Here is a 13,377-nt window from a genome sequence, read left to right on the forward strand (position 1 = left end):
AGAATATTGTTCCCCTAGTTTATCCCAGTAGCCAAATCTCTAAACTATGTTCATAAATCTTCCATTCTTTCCTGTAAAAAGACTATAATTACTACTCAATCAACAAGCTTATGATGTGCTAGACACTGTGCTAAGGGGGGTGGGGGTAAGGTGGGAGTGGAAGGGGAAAGAAGGCAGGCAGGGAGGGAGAGAGTGAAGGAAGGAATGAAGGAGTAAAAGAAAAGAAAGGGAGAGGGAAGAAAGCAAAGAGGGAAGGAGGGAAGGAAGGGAAGGAGAGAAGTAAAAGGAAAGGAAAGGAAGAAGGGAAGGAAGGAAAGGAAAAGAAGGAGGGAATAAAGAAAGGAAAGGAAGGCAGGGAAAGGAGGGAAGGAAAGAAAGGAAAGGAAGGAGGGAAGGAAGGGAAGGAAGGAAGAAAGGAGGGAAAGAAATAGAAAGGAAGGAGGAAAGGAAGGGAAGGAGAAAACTATTTATTAAGCACTTACCATGTGTTAAGTGCTTTAAAAATATCTTATTTGAATACAAAGGAAAAAAAAACTGTGTGCCATAGCACTCATTCATTCATTCAACAAATTTTTATTGAGCAGCTACCACACACAAAGCACTTTGCTCAGTTCTGGGGGGAGTACAAATATGCATAAGATGTAGTACCTATATTCCAAGAGGCTACAGTGTGCCTAAGAGAAACATAAGCAATAAGTGCAAAAAAAACCCCCAAACCCTATGATACAATAAATAATAGGAGATGGGAGTTTTAGAGGCAAAACCATTCAAGGTTATGGTCATACATCGGTTCAGAGTATACATTTGGGAGGGAAGTCAGTAGTAACAACAAGGAAGATAAACTGACTTTGACAGAGCAAGATGAAGAAACTTGCTAAGACAAAGTAAAAAGATCTCTTCTGTCTCAAGGTAGACGGTCTGGACACAGATTAGATCTCGTTTCTTCCTCTGACACCGCTAGCCACACTACTCAAATAGCCGGTGTCTCAGTCTAAAATCTTCGTGGATTCCAGGAACAAAAGGTGCATAGATAAATCACATGCAGCAGAGATTGCCCTAAGTGCTCAATACATATTTGCTGACTGATTGACTGATTTCTGGGAGGCTTTCCAAATGCACTTTGGAATCTAGTTTTGATGCTTCTGAAGAAATGTATCACATAATTTTTTATTCAACATACAGACCTCATATGTTAGTCGTTAGTCCCTCAGACAGAATTTGAGATGGTGAAAATGATGATAAAAATCAGGAACATATCACAAAGCCAATGAAACTGACCCATGAATTGAATTCTTCAGCCCATTGGGGTTTATCAGGATCAAGATGGCAGAAGTTGGGCCCTATTGTAAGTCTACATCCTTCACGGAAGCCAAGAAGTGGAAGAGTGCACACGTGCCTTTTACCAACCCTTTTAATAACCACACAACAAATTACTGCTTCATTCTTTCCTTTTGGATCACTCAGTAAATGTATTTTTCTCCCTCATCATAAACCCAAGTGGTAAAGAATCCAAAATAAGGTGCTATTTTTTGTTTTGTTTTTCTTTCTCTTCTTCCAAATTTGATTTATGGATTTGGTGGGCAGTTTTTTGGCCTGGCACTTTTTTCTTAAAAAGCAAACAAACAAACAAAAATACAACCTGGGGCAGCTAGGTGGCTCAGTGGATAGAGCACTGGCCCTGGAGCCAGGAGGACCTGAGTTCAAATATGCTCCCAGAGCAGACACTGGACACTAGTTGTGTGATCCTGGGCAAGTCACTTAACCCCAACTGCCTCACAAAAAAACAAAAACAAAACAAAACAAAACAACAAAAAAACACCTTTTCTTCTTAATATGTTAAATAACTCAGTTGTACCTCAAATAGATCTTTGAGAAGGTTTTATCAGAAAACATGAATGGAAATCACATAGGATGAGGTAGTGTGAGGAAGGGTTCTAACCTGCACTAGTGAAGAGTCCATATAACCATGGCATCATGGATTCCACAAAAATGTCAATCTATAACAATTGGCCTGAATGAGCCCCTATACTTTGTAGCTCATTAGGCAGGAGTATTGAAACACAGAATTTGACATTAAAGGAGCAGTTACTTGCATTAAGGATGTAAGTAGTTATAGAATTTTCTGGAAATGAATAACAATAATTGATAGCATTTATATAACTCTGTAAAGTTTTCAAACGGTTTTACATATATTATCTCATTTGAGACTCACAACAGGGGTAGCTAGGTGGTACAGTAGATAGAGCACTGGCCCTGGAGTCAGGAGGACCTGAGTTCAAATCCTGTTTCAGACCAGACACTTGACAGTTACTAGCTGTGCCACCCTAGGCAAGTCACTTAACCCCAATTGCCTTGCAAAAAAGAAAAAAAAGATATTGAGACTCACCACAACCCACAAAGTCAGAGACTATGATGATCCCCAACGAGGAAACTGAGGCAGAGGTTAAATGACCTATCCAGGGTGACACAGCTAATAAGTATTTGAGGCTGCATTTGAACACAGATTTCCCTGAACTGTGTGTACCATATTCTACCCAGTGAGGCACCGAGCTGCTTCTGAAAGAAGGTTGAAATTAAGTAAAACTGAGCTCAGCAGGCCCCCCAGGTTATTCTAAACAAACAGATATGAAGATCTCATAAATAAGTGCTTCCCAACAGAGAAGAGGCAAAAATGGCATGGCTTGGTGAAAAACAAATCAGATGAACGATATGGAGAATTCGGTTTCATTATTATTATCATCAGCAATAACATTTCACTTCCATAATGCTTTGCTCAGGAAATCCCTGTGAGTAGGAAGTATGAGTCCTGTGATCCCATTTTACAGATAAGGAGACTGAGATATAACATCGCTTGTTCCTCGTCACCTAGCTAGCTAAGCGACTGAGTTGGGACAGAAAGCCATGCTCACTCAGTCTGGGCCCAGTGCCCTTGGCACTGCCCCATGCTGACTCACAATCTTTGGTTGGTTCTTCTGGGCCCGCTTCCCTTGTAGTTAAACAAATACATAGGCTTTAGAGTTATGACAGAGAATACGCAGGAAGTCCCTGAAGCTCCTTGGGGCTAGTTAGTATCTATACAGCACTTCATATATGCTAACATCAGATCCTCACAACAATACTGGGAAGTAAAGGTTATTAGTCTTCCCATGATACAGAGGAGTAATCTGAGACACAGAGAGGTCAAGTGACTTGCCCAGGGTCATGCGGCTAGTAAGCGTCTGAGGCCACATTTGAATTTGAATTCTATCTGTGCCACCTAACTGTTCATACTCAACTACCTAGCTGGGATAAAAGTGCTCCATGGATGGATACTAAATTTAATTTTACAAAAAATAAGATAAGAAAGAGAAGAATATGAGACAACATACTGAGAAAGTAAAAATATCACGAACGGTATGGGGCCTTCAGAAGAAATTCTGGCATCCCACACTCCCAGCCCAGGTGTCTCTGCAATTTGACGGGGGTGGGGGAAATCTCAGCAATGTACTTCAGATGGGGTGAGTGGGGGTTTGCAAAAGAAATAATGATGTGAGGGATTCAAAGGATGTTTTCCCAGGAGACTCACTCCTGTCGGGACACAGTTGGAATCAGCTAAGTGGGTGTCCTTTTTATTTCACAAGGATAAAGAGTGGGTGTTGACCACTGGGAAATACAACCACCTGTGAGTTCAAGTCTCAGGACCTTTAATAGCAATAAGAACGGGTGGAAATAAAATACATTTTATCTATGTCTTCAGGCATGTGGAGAGGAAAGGACAGATAACAAGAATGTTTATGCTTCTTTTAATATTCCATGGTAATTTTTATATTTGTGGTTGTTCACTTGTTTCACTTGTGTCCGAGTCTTCATGACCCCATTTGGAGTTTTCTTGGCAAAGATACTGGAGTATCTTTTCCTTCTGCAGCTTGTTGTGCAAAGGAGGAAACTGAGGCAAACAGGGTTAAGTGACTTGCCCAGGGTCACATAACTAGGAAGTGTTGGAGGTCAGATTTGAACTAAGGTTTTCCTGACTCCACCTAGCAGTCCCATTTATATATATATATATATATATATATATATATATATATATATATATATAATAGATAGATAGATAGATAGATAGATAGATAGATATTGTGTTGTTCTCAGGATTAAAATATATATTTTAAATTTAAATTCATTTATATATCTATTTATAATTTTTATGTTTTTATATTTTTTATTTTATTTTATTTACATACAAAATAAATTTTAAAATTTAAACACACACACAGACACAGACAGAGAGAGAGAGAGAGACTCTTAATCCTGAGAACAACACAATGTTAGGGCAGTTTCCCATTTTACAGATGAGGAAACTGAGGCACCAAGCGATTAAGAAACTTCCCTTAAGTCTATCAGTTAGCTAGTCAGGAAGAGAGGTTAGCCTAGAACTCAGATCTCCTGTGCCTTCCCACCAGGGCTGGTTTCATTTGGATTACCACAAAACCATGAAGTACTTGGAGTAATGAACGAGATTCACTTGAGTTGCTGAATATTCCAGTAGTGTAAAAATGTAGACTGTCCTGCTACTTATTAGGGTTTTAAGTGATACCATAGAGTCTGTACAACAGACATTCTTCTTTAACTAAGGAAAGGTGCATTACTTACCCCCATTCTCCTACATTTCTCTCCTCCCAACCAGAACTTAAGGAAAAAAAGGTAGGTGATTGTCTTAAAAGGTGCAGCTAGATGGTGCAGTGAGTTCAAATCAGACACTTACTAGCTGTATGACCCTGGGCCAATCATTTAACCCCTATTTGCCTCAGTTCCTCTTCAGTAAAATGGGGACACACTGGGGAAGGAAATGGCAGACCACTCCAGTGTCTTTGCCAGGAAAACCCTAAATAGGGTCACGAAAGGTTGGATACAACAGCCACAACCTCCAGTCTTACATACTGCCTTCCTCTGCAGTTCAGGTCTGTCTGCTTCACAGACGCTGTGTGAGTTGACACTCTATCTACTAAAAAGCTCTAGAAACTTTCATTGCTGATAGCAGGGAGCCTTCTATTTGTCTTTGTACTCCAAGCAATGAGCACAGCGCCTGGCACGCATTGTTGTTGTTGGCTGTTGTTTCAGCTGTGTCTGACTCTACGTGACTCCTTTTGTGGTTTTCTTGGCAAGGATACTGGAGCAGTTTGCCATTTCCTTCTCCAGCTCATTTTACAGATGAGGAAACCGAGGCAAAGAGGGTTCAGTGACTTGCCCAGGGTCACACAGCTAGTAAGTGTCTGAGGCCAGATTTGAACTCAGGAAGATGAGTCTTCCTGATTCCAAGCTCTATGCACTCCACTACTTAGCTGTCCTCTGTTCCTCCCATACAACTTACCATCTCCTGTGTTCTTTGCACTAGCTGCTCTCTCCCTTCTTATTTCTACCCTAGTTTCCCTAGATTTCTTCAAGACTTAACTGAAATCCCACTTTTTGTGGGAGGCTTTTCCTGGTCTCCCTTACTCCTAGTGCCTTCCCTCCTGAGATTAGCATTTGTCTGTTCTGAGAGACATCTCTACATCTAGATATCTTGTATGAAACTAGTTATTTTTATGTTTCCTCCCCCCACTGGCATGGGCACTCCTGGACAGCAGAAACTATACTCGCCCTCCTCTGTATCCCCAGCACTTTGCACGGTGCACAGAACCTAGTAAATGCTTAATAAATGCTTGGTGACTGACATTTCTGACACTCATTCATCATTTAATGCCCTGGCCACACTGACTGCTAGAAGCAGAGACTGAATCTGCAAAGCTGGGTTCACTTGAACTTTTGCTGGCAACTTACAGTTGAAATGTCTGTTGCTCAGCCAATTCAAGGTGGTCACAGGGACTCACATTTTCCATAATCCCTTGGCTCTCTTCATGCTTCCTGGCAGAAGGAAGAGAAGCCGGGGCAGTTCTATTCTTGTATAGCCAGAGGATGACAGTGTTAGACCCTGCAAACTAACTGTTATAGAAAAATGTTCACCACTTTTAAGTGACTTTGAGGCCAAGAAGAAAAGATGGGACAAGAAAAGATTGCCAGAAGATGCTTGCACAGCAAATCCTAGTTTTTGTCTCTGCATCCCACACCTCTTGGACACAGGGACCCAGGCCTGAGCCCTAAATACTCTCTGTGTCCACATGTAAGCCATTATGGGTTACTTTGTTTGAAATTTAATTCCACATCTGCTATTCTTCAGCCTTTGGAAATCTCATGAATTTCTCTGACAATTGTTTGCAAAAGCTATAATCATCAGCATCTGTAACAGAATCCTCGGGTGCAGGGCAAAACATCACATGATTCTGAGAAGTCTTTTGCCCAATGCTATTTGGTTGCTTCCTCCTCTCCTCCTCCTCCCTCTCTCTTTCTCTCTCTCTCATTGTGCTTGACAACTCAGTTTGCAAAGAAGTGCTTAGTGATTGAAGGAGATTGAAGGCTAAAAAGCTTTAGAGGTGCCCTGTTCCATAAACTTCAGAAAGTTCTCAGGGTCCCAGGGTCATAGACGTCTAGGATTTAAAACCAGAGGGGGCCTGTAGTCCATCCCTTCTAAGAAAGAGCCAAGGCTAACTGGCAGGTGAGTCTTTGTTTGCTCAGCCTCCTATCCTGATAGTCCAAGAGTTGAGAGAACACAGAGCTGACATTTACATAAAGGGTGGTCATCTCATCTCATTTGCTTCTTACAACAACAACCTTGTAAGGTAGGGGGAGAGGAGGAAGGAAATAAATGTATTTATATAATGCCCTACTATGTGCCAGGCACTGTGCTAAGTGCATTTACAAATATGATCTCATTTGATTCTCACAACCACCCTGGGAAGTAGGTGCTATTACTTATCCCCATTTTGCAGATGAGGAAATTAAGGCAAAGAGATTTGCCCAGGGTCACACAGCTAGGAGGTATCTGAAGCTGGATTTGATTTCAAGGTCTTCCTGACTCCAGGCCCTGTGCTCTGTGCACTATGGCACCACCTAGCTGCCTCAGTAGCCATGCCTAGACTTTAAACTCCACGATCCTTAACTAGCACCACACCAGAGATCTAGACCCCTGAGATGCTCTGCGGCTTGATCATTAAAAGATAAGTCCCAACCCTGACTCTGATGCAATATGTGACCTTGGCCATGATAAGCTAACTTTCCTCTGCCTCAACTCAATGTTAAGTTAATGTTAGACTGATTTCACAATCTTACTCTTCTGTAGTCCCGAAAGCCTCAAAATCTCCCTTTGCTTCTTTCTAAAGTGGGTAAAGTGCTGGGTCTGGAGTCAGGAAGACCTGAGTTCAAATCCAGCCTCAGACACACTTATTGGCTGTGTGAGCCTGGGCTTAACCTTCGTTTGTCTCTGTTTCCTCACCTGTAAAAATGGGGAAATAACAGCCCCTTCTCTCCCAGTGTTGTTGTGGGGATTAAGCGAGATCATAATTGTGAAACTTTTCAGGTAGCCTATTTGCCACAGTTTTCTCATCTGTAAAATGGGGATAATAACAGCACCTACCTCCCAGGGTGGTTGTGAGAATCAAATGAGATCATATTTGTAAATGAACTTAGCACAGTGTCTATCACACAGTAAATGTTATATAAATGTTAGTTGTTGTTGTTTGCTTAAAGTAAGGTGACAACAGCAACAGAGGGGCTCCTGAGAGTGGAAAAAGCAAAAGCAATGCTTGAGGTGTCCCCATCTAAAGACTCTAAGTCCCAGATTTACAACTAACAACCTCTGTGACATTTCACTTCTTAACATCTCAGTTTCCTCACTTGCAAAATCCAATCTGTGCCCCACAGAGACATCAAGTGGAACAAAAATATCCATAAAAGTACTTTTGAAAAAATAGAACTGAGGTAATATTATCATCCTCATCCTCATCTGGTCCCCTTCTGTCTTAGATGTTCCACTTCCTGGTGGCATTTGAACTCAGTGCTTCTCATGGTGCAAGACCTCCTCCGGGAGATCAGGGACTCATTCTGCTTAATGGAATAAGCTGGCCACCTACATGGCAAGTGACTGGAAAAAAAGTCCACCATCCCCCTATCCTCACCTCTAAGCCCTTCAATCAACTAAGTGGCGATAAGGACGTGACTTTGTCACCTAGGAGTGTCTGATTTATATAGACTGTGGTTTCAACGACATTTAGTTTGTAAAATAACTACCATTCTATTTAATGGAAGCCTAAAAGTCATTCAAATACCCATTTCTCTAATGTCCATGAAAGAAGGAGATCCCTGTTCCTAGAGTATCTGTTTTTACAATCTCTAGGATCATAGAAAATAGATCTAGAAAAAGACCATAGTTCTAGATCTAGAACTATAATCTAGATCTAGAACTAGATGGGGCCTGTGAGGTCATCTTGCCCAACCCCCCTCCCCTTTTTTTTAGATGAGGAGACTGAGGCCCAGGGAGATAAAGTCATTTGCCCCAGGTCGCACAATCAGTAAGTGAGGGAGCCAGCATTCAAACTCAAGTCTTACCATTCTGAGGTCAGTGAGTTTTCCATTACACCATGTGGCCTTCTAATTAAAAAGCATCCTGGAATTTTCCTTGGAGTTGCAGAATTTAAATGTCACTGATACGTGCCACTTCAGAATACCGAGGTCTCGTGGATTATCAGCTTGGGATAATGGAAATTTAGAAACTTGCTAGGCTAGGAACAATGAGGACCCTAACATGAGCTAGCTGGTTTGACCTTGGGCAGCTCCTTAACCTCTCTGGGCCTCAACTTCTTTATCTAGGAACTGATGTGCTTGACGTATATATATCATTCATACTTCGAAAATCTATGCATGAATACACTTTAAAAAGAACATTTCAAAAGTCTAAGATGTTTGGCTTAATCATCTACAATGGAAAAAGGCAGATGAAAAATGCATACTGTTCAGACAATTAAGGCATATTCAGACATATTTAAGGTATGAATAAGTGAAAAAACACTACTAAGTGTATATTATAGGCCAAGAATAAGTGAGAAATTCTCTAACCTCAAGGAATTTACATTTTGATAGGAGAGATAAGACATACAGATGACAGAGACAGACAGATAGATATGGATAGAAATAATACACTGATAGAAATGTATAGGTAGATATGATAAGTAGATAGATATGGATAGAAATAGATATATACAGATAGACAGACATAGATAGATAGATAGATATGTATGTATAGAAATGATACATTAATAGAAATGGATAGGTAAATATGATAAGTAAATAGACATCGATCAAGAGATAGAGAGATACAAAGACAGACAGACAGATAGCTAGATATGGAAAATAGCTCTATTGCATTTGGAAGCTCTGGGTTGCTTTCAATGATCACAAACTACTCAATTTCTTTTCTTTAACATTATTATTTTCAAAGTAGTGCTATATAGCCACAATCAATCAAAGGTAGAGCTGATTACAAGTAAGGCCCTTATTACAAAGGGCAATGGAAAGATGAACACCTAAGTAGCCTGCAGTGTATTACCTTTGATAAACTGGCATGATATAAGCATCTAGGACATGATACTGGCTAGAGATAGGAGCCAACAGATGAATAACCTGGGTGACACACAGCTTCACAAGGTTCAAAGAATCATTTCAAGTTTTCATTAGGTGAATCCTCTATAAAGATTTTATGTAAAGATAGGGGAAAAGTCAAGAGTGGGTAAACACTAGGAAAACAATATAATTAATCATATTAAAAATAAAACCCATGATGATTTCAGTAGGGATTGGGGAGACACTTGTGGTTTCACTGGTAATGGGAACTATGAGATGAAGAACTTCTCTCTTTCAACCTAGGTTGGCACCTTCAGTACCTTCTTTAGCATTAACAATAAGAACAACAATAATAGCTAGCATTTAGATTGTGCTTTAAGGTTTGCAAAGTATTTTACTGAGTCTGATCCTCACAACAACCCTGGCAGGTAGGTGCTATTATTATCCTTACCTTATCTTATTCATCAGAAAACTCAGATAATAGAAGTTAAGTGACTTGCCCAGGATCACACAGTTAGTAAATGAGTGAGGCTGGATTTAAACTTGGGTCTTCCTCACTCCAGGTCTAGTGTTCTATTCACTTTGATGCCTCCCTGCCCAGAACTAAGAGTTTAAGTGACTTGCGCAGGGTCACAAAGCTACTATGTGTTAGAGGTGGCACTTGAACCTAGGACTTTCTAGTTTGAGTCTAGCTCTACACCCACTCTGCCACATTGTCTCTTACTATATCAACAGATTGGGAAAGCCTTTGACAAGGTACCTTATGATAAAAACCCTACAAAGCATCAAGCGCAGAAGGACTACTTTAAATTATAACAAAAGTAAATATCTGTAGCTGAAAGCTAGCATTATTTGCAAGGGGAAAACACTAGATTTCCTGATAAATTGAAGTACAAAGCGAGGAAATCCTCTTTCTATACTAGTAGAGTTCTAGAAATGTTAGTGATAGCAAGAAGAACAAGAAATTAGAAGAAAAACATGAATTTTATGGGATAAAAAGTGGAGGGAGGGTCCACAAATGCATGGATACATCAAGGTTTCAAGCGAAATGCCCTATTATAAAATGCAGTAAGTGAAATCTAAAGTGAAAAACTGGATATCTTCATGAAATTCGATTATACTCCCTCTATTATAAGACAGTGATAAAGAAAACAGGCACATAATAATCTTTAAGAGTTAATGTTTCATTGTATTTCACTTTGGAAAAGCCAAGAATAACATTTTATTAATGAGATTCAACCAGTAATGAGAAAATATGGGCAATATATATTATATACACACACACACACACACACACACACACACACACACACTTTAGTGGAAGATTCCCTTTGAATCAATACATTTATTCACATTTCACAACTTCTTGACATGAGACGAGGTACAAATTGTAGATAAAAGGATTAACTGATTAGAAGACCAGAACAGAATCCTGTTTATCTTCTACCTTCAAACATACATTACTGGCATTCTGGGTTGTATCCTACAAAAGGTACTAATTAATCATTTTTCAATTCTGATTTTAATAAGATTTTCTATACTCACCTGTGTTGTCAGCAAAGGATATTTTAAAGGGTACAAATTTCTACTGCTCTCAATATTTTTAAAAATCCTAGACATAGAAAATTCTGCATTCACCAAAGCAGTCTTCCTCAAATTATTTAGAAAAATGGTCATCAACCCTCTGGTAGATTGCCCCCCTTTCTTAAAAAGAAGAATAAATCAAGGTAGATTAAAAGACTTATTCAGGGCCACAGGGTTGTAAAATAAGCTTTTTCTGTCTTCTTGGGACTCTTTAATCTTTCAAATTGTTCTTATGATCAAAAAATCTCTCACAAGTAACCTAAATGTCTCCTCCATCCATGGGGCTCCCTGACATCCTACCTGTCAGATGGGCACATCTGACATTTCTGAGAACAATTAGATTGGTTGCCTTTTGTGTCTATCTAGGTATTTATTTCCTTGCTCTCACCTCCTACTACATTTAATGAGCTGGCAGAGCAAGAGGAAAAAGAAACCTGATATGCCACTTTTACAAAATCACCACCCACAGAGTCGTTGCCCACACAGTAAGACAGTCACATTGATTTATAAGCATGCATGCATTTTCAAAGTAAAATAAAAGACCAATATATATCCCATAAACCACTGATCATGGGAATATATAGCCCAACGCCCAAATGAAATGCAGAGAAATGAGTGACTAACTTGACCTTCACATTTTTTCCCCTACAGCTTTTGGAATAGTTTATAGTTTCTTTATCTTTATTAGGGCATTTTCATCATCACATTAATGATTCATTAAACAAAAGGCTTACCAAAAAGTTTACATTTGGAAATAACTTTAGCTTCTAAATCTGTAACAGTAAAGGCGAGCTCTGATTTGCCACTGCTCCTCACTGAAATCTTCAAGGGAATTAAAGCAGGAAAGTTGAGAAACCATAGTAGAAATGGTAGGATGAAAGTGGAACATCCAGATTCATTCCAAGAGATCAGTTCAATAAAAATGCGGTTTTATCTCTCTCTTCCTTTATTGCCCTGTAATCCTTAAAATGATCCTTCCCACAACCCACTCCTTATGGCTTAGAACTCATGTCTTTAAAACTATGCTTTTTTTGTGCCAAACACTTTGTTAGTACAAAGTATTTTGATGTGTAAGTGATCCAAGCAAAAATCAGCAGAGACCTTGTACAAGTACAACATAGAACAAGGAGAAGACGGGCAGAATGTTTTAGCTGGGGCAAGAAATAAGCAAGATATGCAGGCTTAAGACATGGACGAAAAAGAAAAGACAGCAGAACTACATCTCATACCTTTTAACCGAACGTGAACTGCCGAGATGAATTTGGGTTTGATGGAAGATGCTTTACTTTTCTTGGTCTCAGTTGTTTCCTTTTCTGAAAAATGAAGGGATTACATTAGATGGTCTCTAAAATTTCTTAGAGGCATCTAGGTGGCTCAGTGGATAGATATAGTGTTAGACCTAGAGTCAGGAAGACCTGAGTTCAAATCCAGCCTCAGACACTTACTAGTTGTGTGACCTCGGGCCAGTCATTTAACCTTTGTTTGCCTTAATCCACAGGAGAAAGAAACGGCAAACCATTCCAGTATCATTGCCAAGAAAGTCCCATGGACAGCATTGGCGTGCTGGGGTCTGTGGGGTCAAGAAGAGTCGGACATGACTGAACAACAACAAAAGATTTCTTATACCTTTAAATCTAGGGTACTATTCATGTCTCACTTTGAGCTTTAGAGAAGCTTAGCTTCAGGATGATTTCTGAAAAGCAGTTGTCCCTTTCCCATCATTTTCTCTTGGTGATCCAGACACAGCTTTGGACAATGATCAGGAACACACACTTTGGATTTAGTAAGATACAGAATGTTCATTCCAATGGACAGCTCAGACTTTCAGTAATGCCTCTAACAAAAATGTGATGACGGGGGCAGGGGAACTCAGGCAGGGTTGAGAAGAGATGAGGTGGGTCCAGATCAGGGAGAATTTTTGTTACAGCTACTCCGGAAGGGCACGGAAAAACTCCTTGCACAAAGGAACAAGAAGATTAATGGCTCAGACTAAGGAAAGGAAGCTTAGAGCAAATCCATGGCAAAATTTGTTTAAGGAATACTCATCTTTATAAAGCTACACTTGGTAATAACACAAAGTCAGTAAGATCTTGATTTTCATTTGCTGTATGATTTATATTTCTCAAGCTAAACTCTATATTCCACCACCCCCTGGGGTAGAAGGTCTTTCTTTCTTCCTCCCTCCCATTCCACTCCCCCTCCTCACCAAAAGTATTTCAAAATTATGTGCTGTAATAGCTTGATTATTTTGGACATTTTCCCCTTTATTCAATCACATTCTGATCTGCACCAAGTAATAAATAATTATACTTTAGACTTATGAAA

At 39.8% G+C, this 13,377-nt stretch overlaps 1 protein-coding gene across 2 annotated transcripts in view; it reads right to left on the reverse strand.

Moving 5' to 3' along the window:
* The window catches only part of LHFPL2 (LHFPL tetraspan subfamily member 2), a 239,362-nt gene that overhangs the window by 138,087 nt on the left and 87,898 nt on the right, over positions 1-13,377 (reverse strand). For both annotated transcript variants that reach the window (XM_020998404.2, XM_020998402.2), the window contains exon 3: positions 12,282-12,365. The gene's annotated coding sequence lies outside the window, so the exon portion shown is untranslated. The remainder of the gene's footprint in view (positions 1-12,281; positions 12,366-13,377) is intronic.

This window comes from Phascolarctos cinereus, unplaced genomic scaffold (assembly GCF_003287225.1).
Source record: "Phascolarctos cinereus isolate Bilbo 61053 unplaced genomic scaffold, phaCin_HiC Scaffold_4;HRSCAF=312, whole genome shotgun sequence".
NCBI classification, from domain to species: Eukaryota; Metazoa; Chordata; class Mammalia; order Diprotodontia; family Phascolarctidae; genus Phascolarctos; species Phascolarctos cinereus.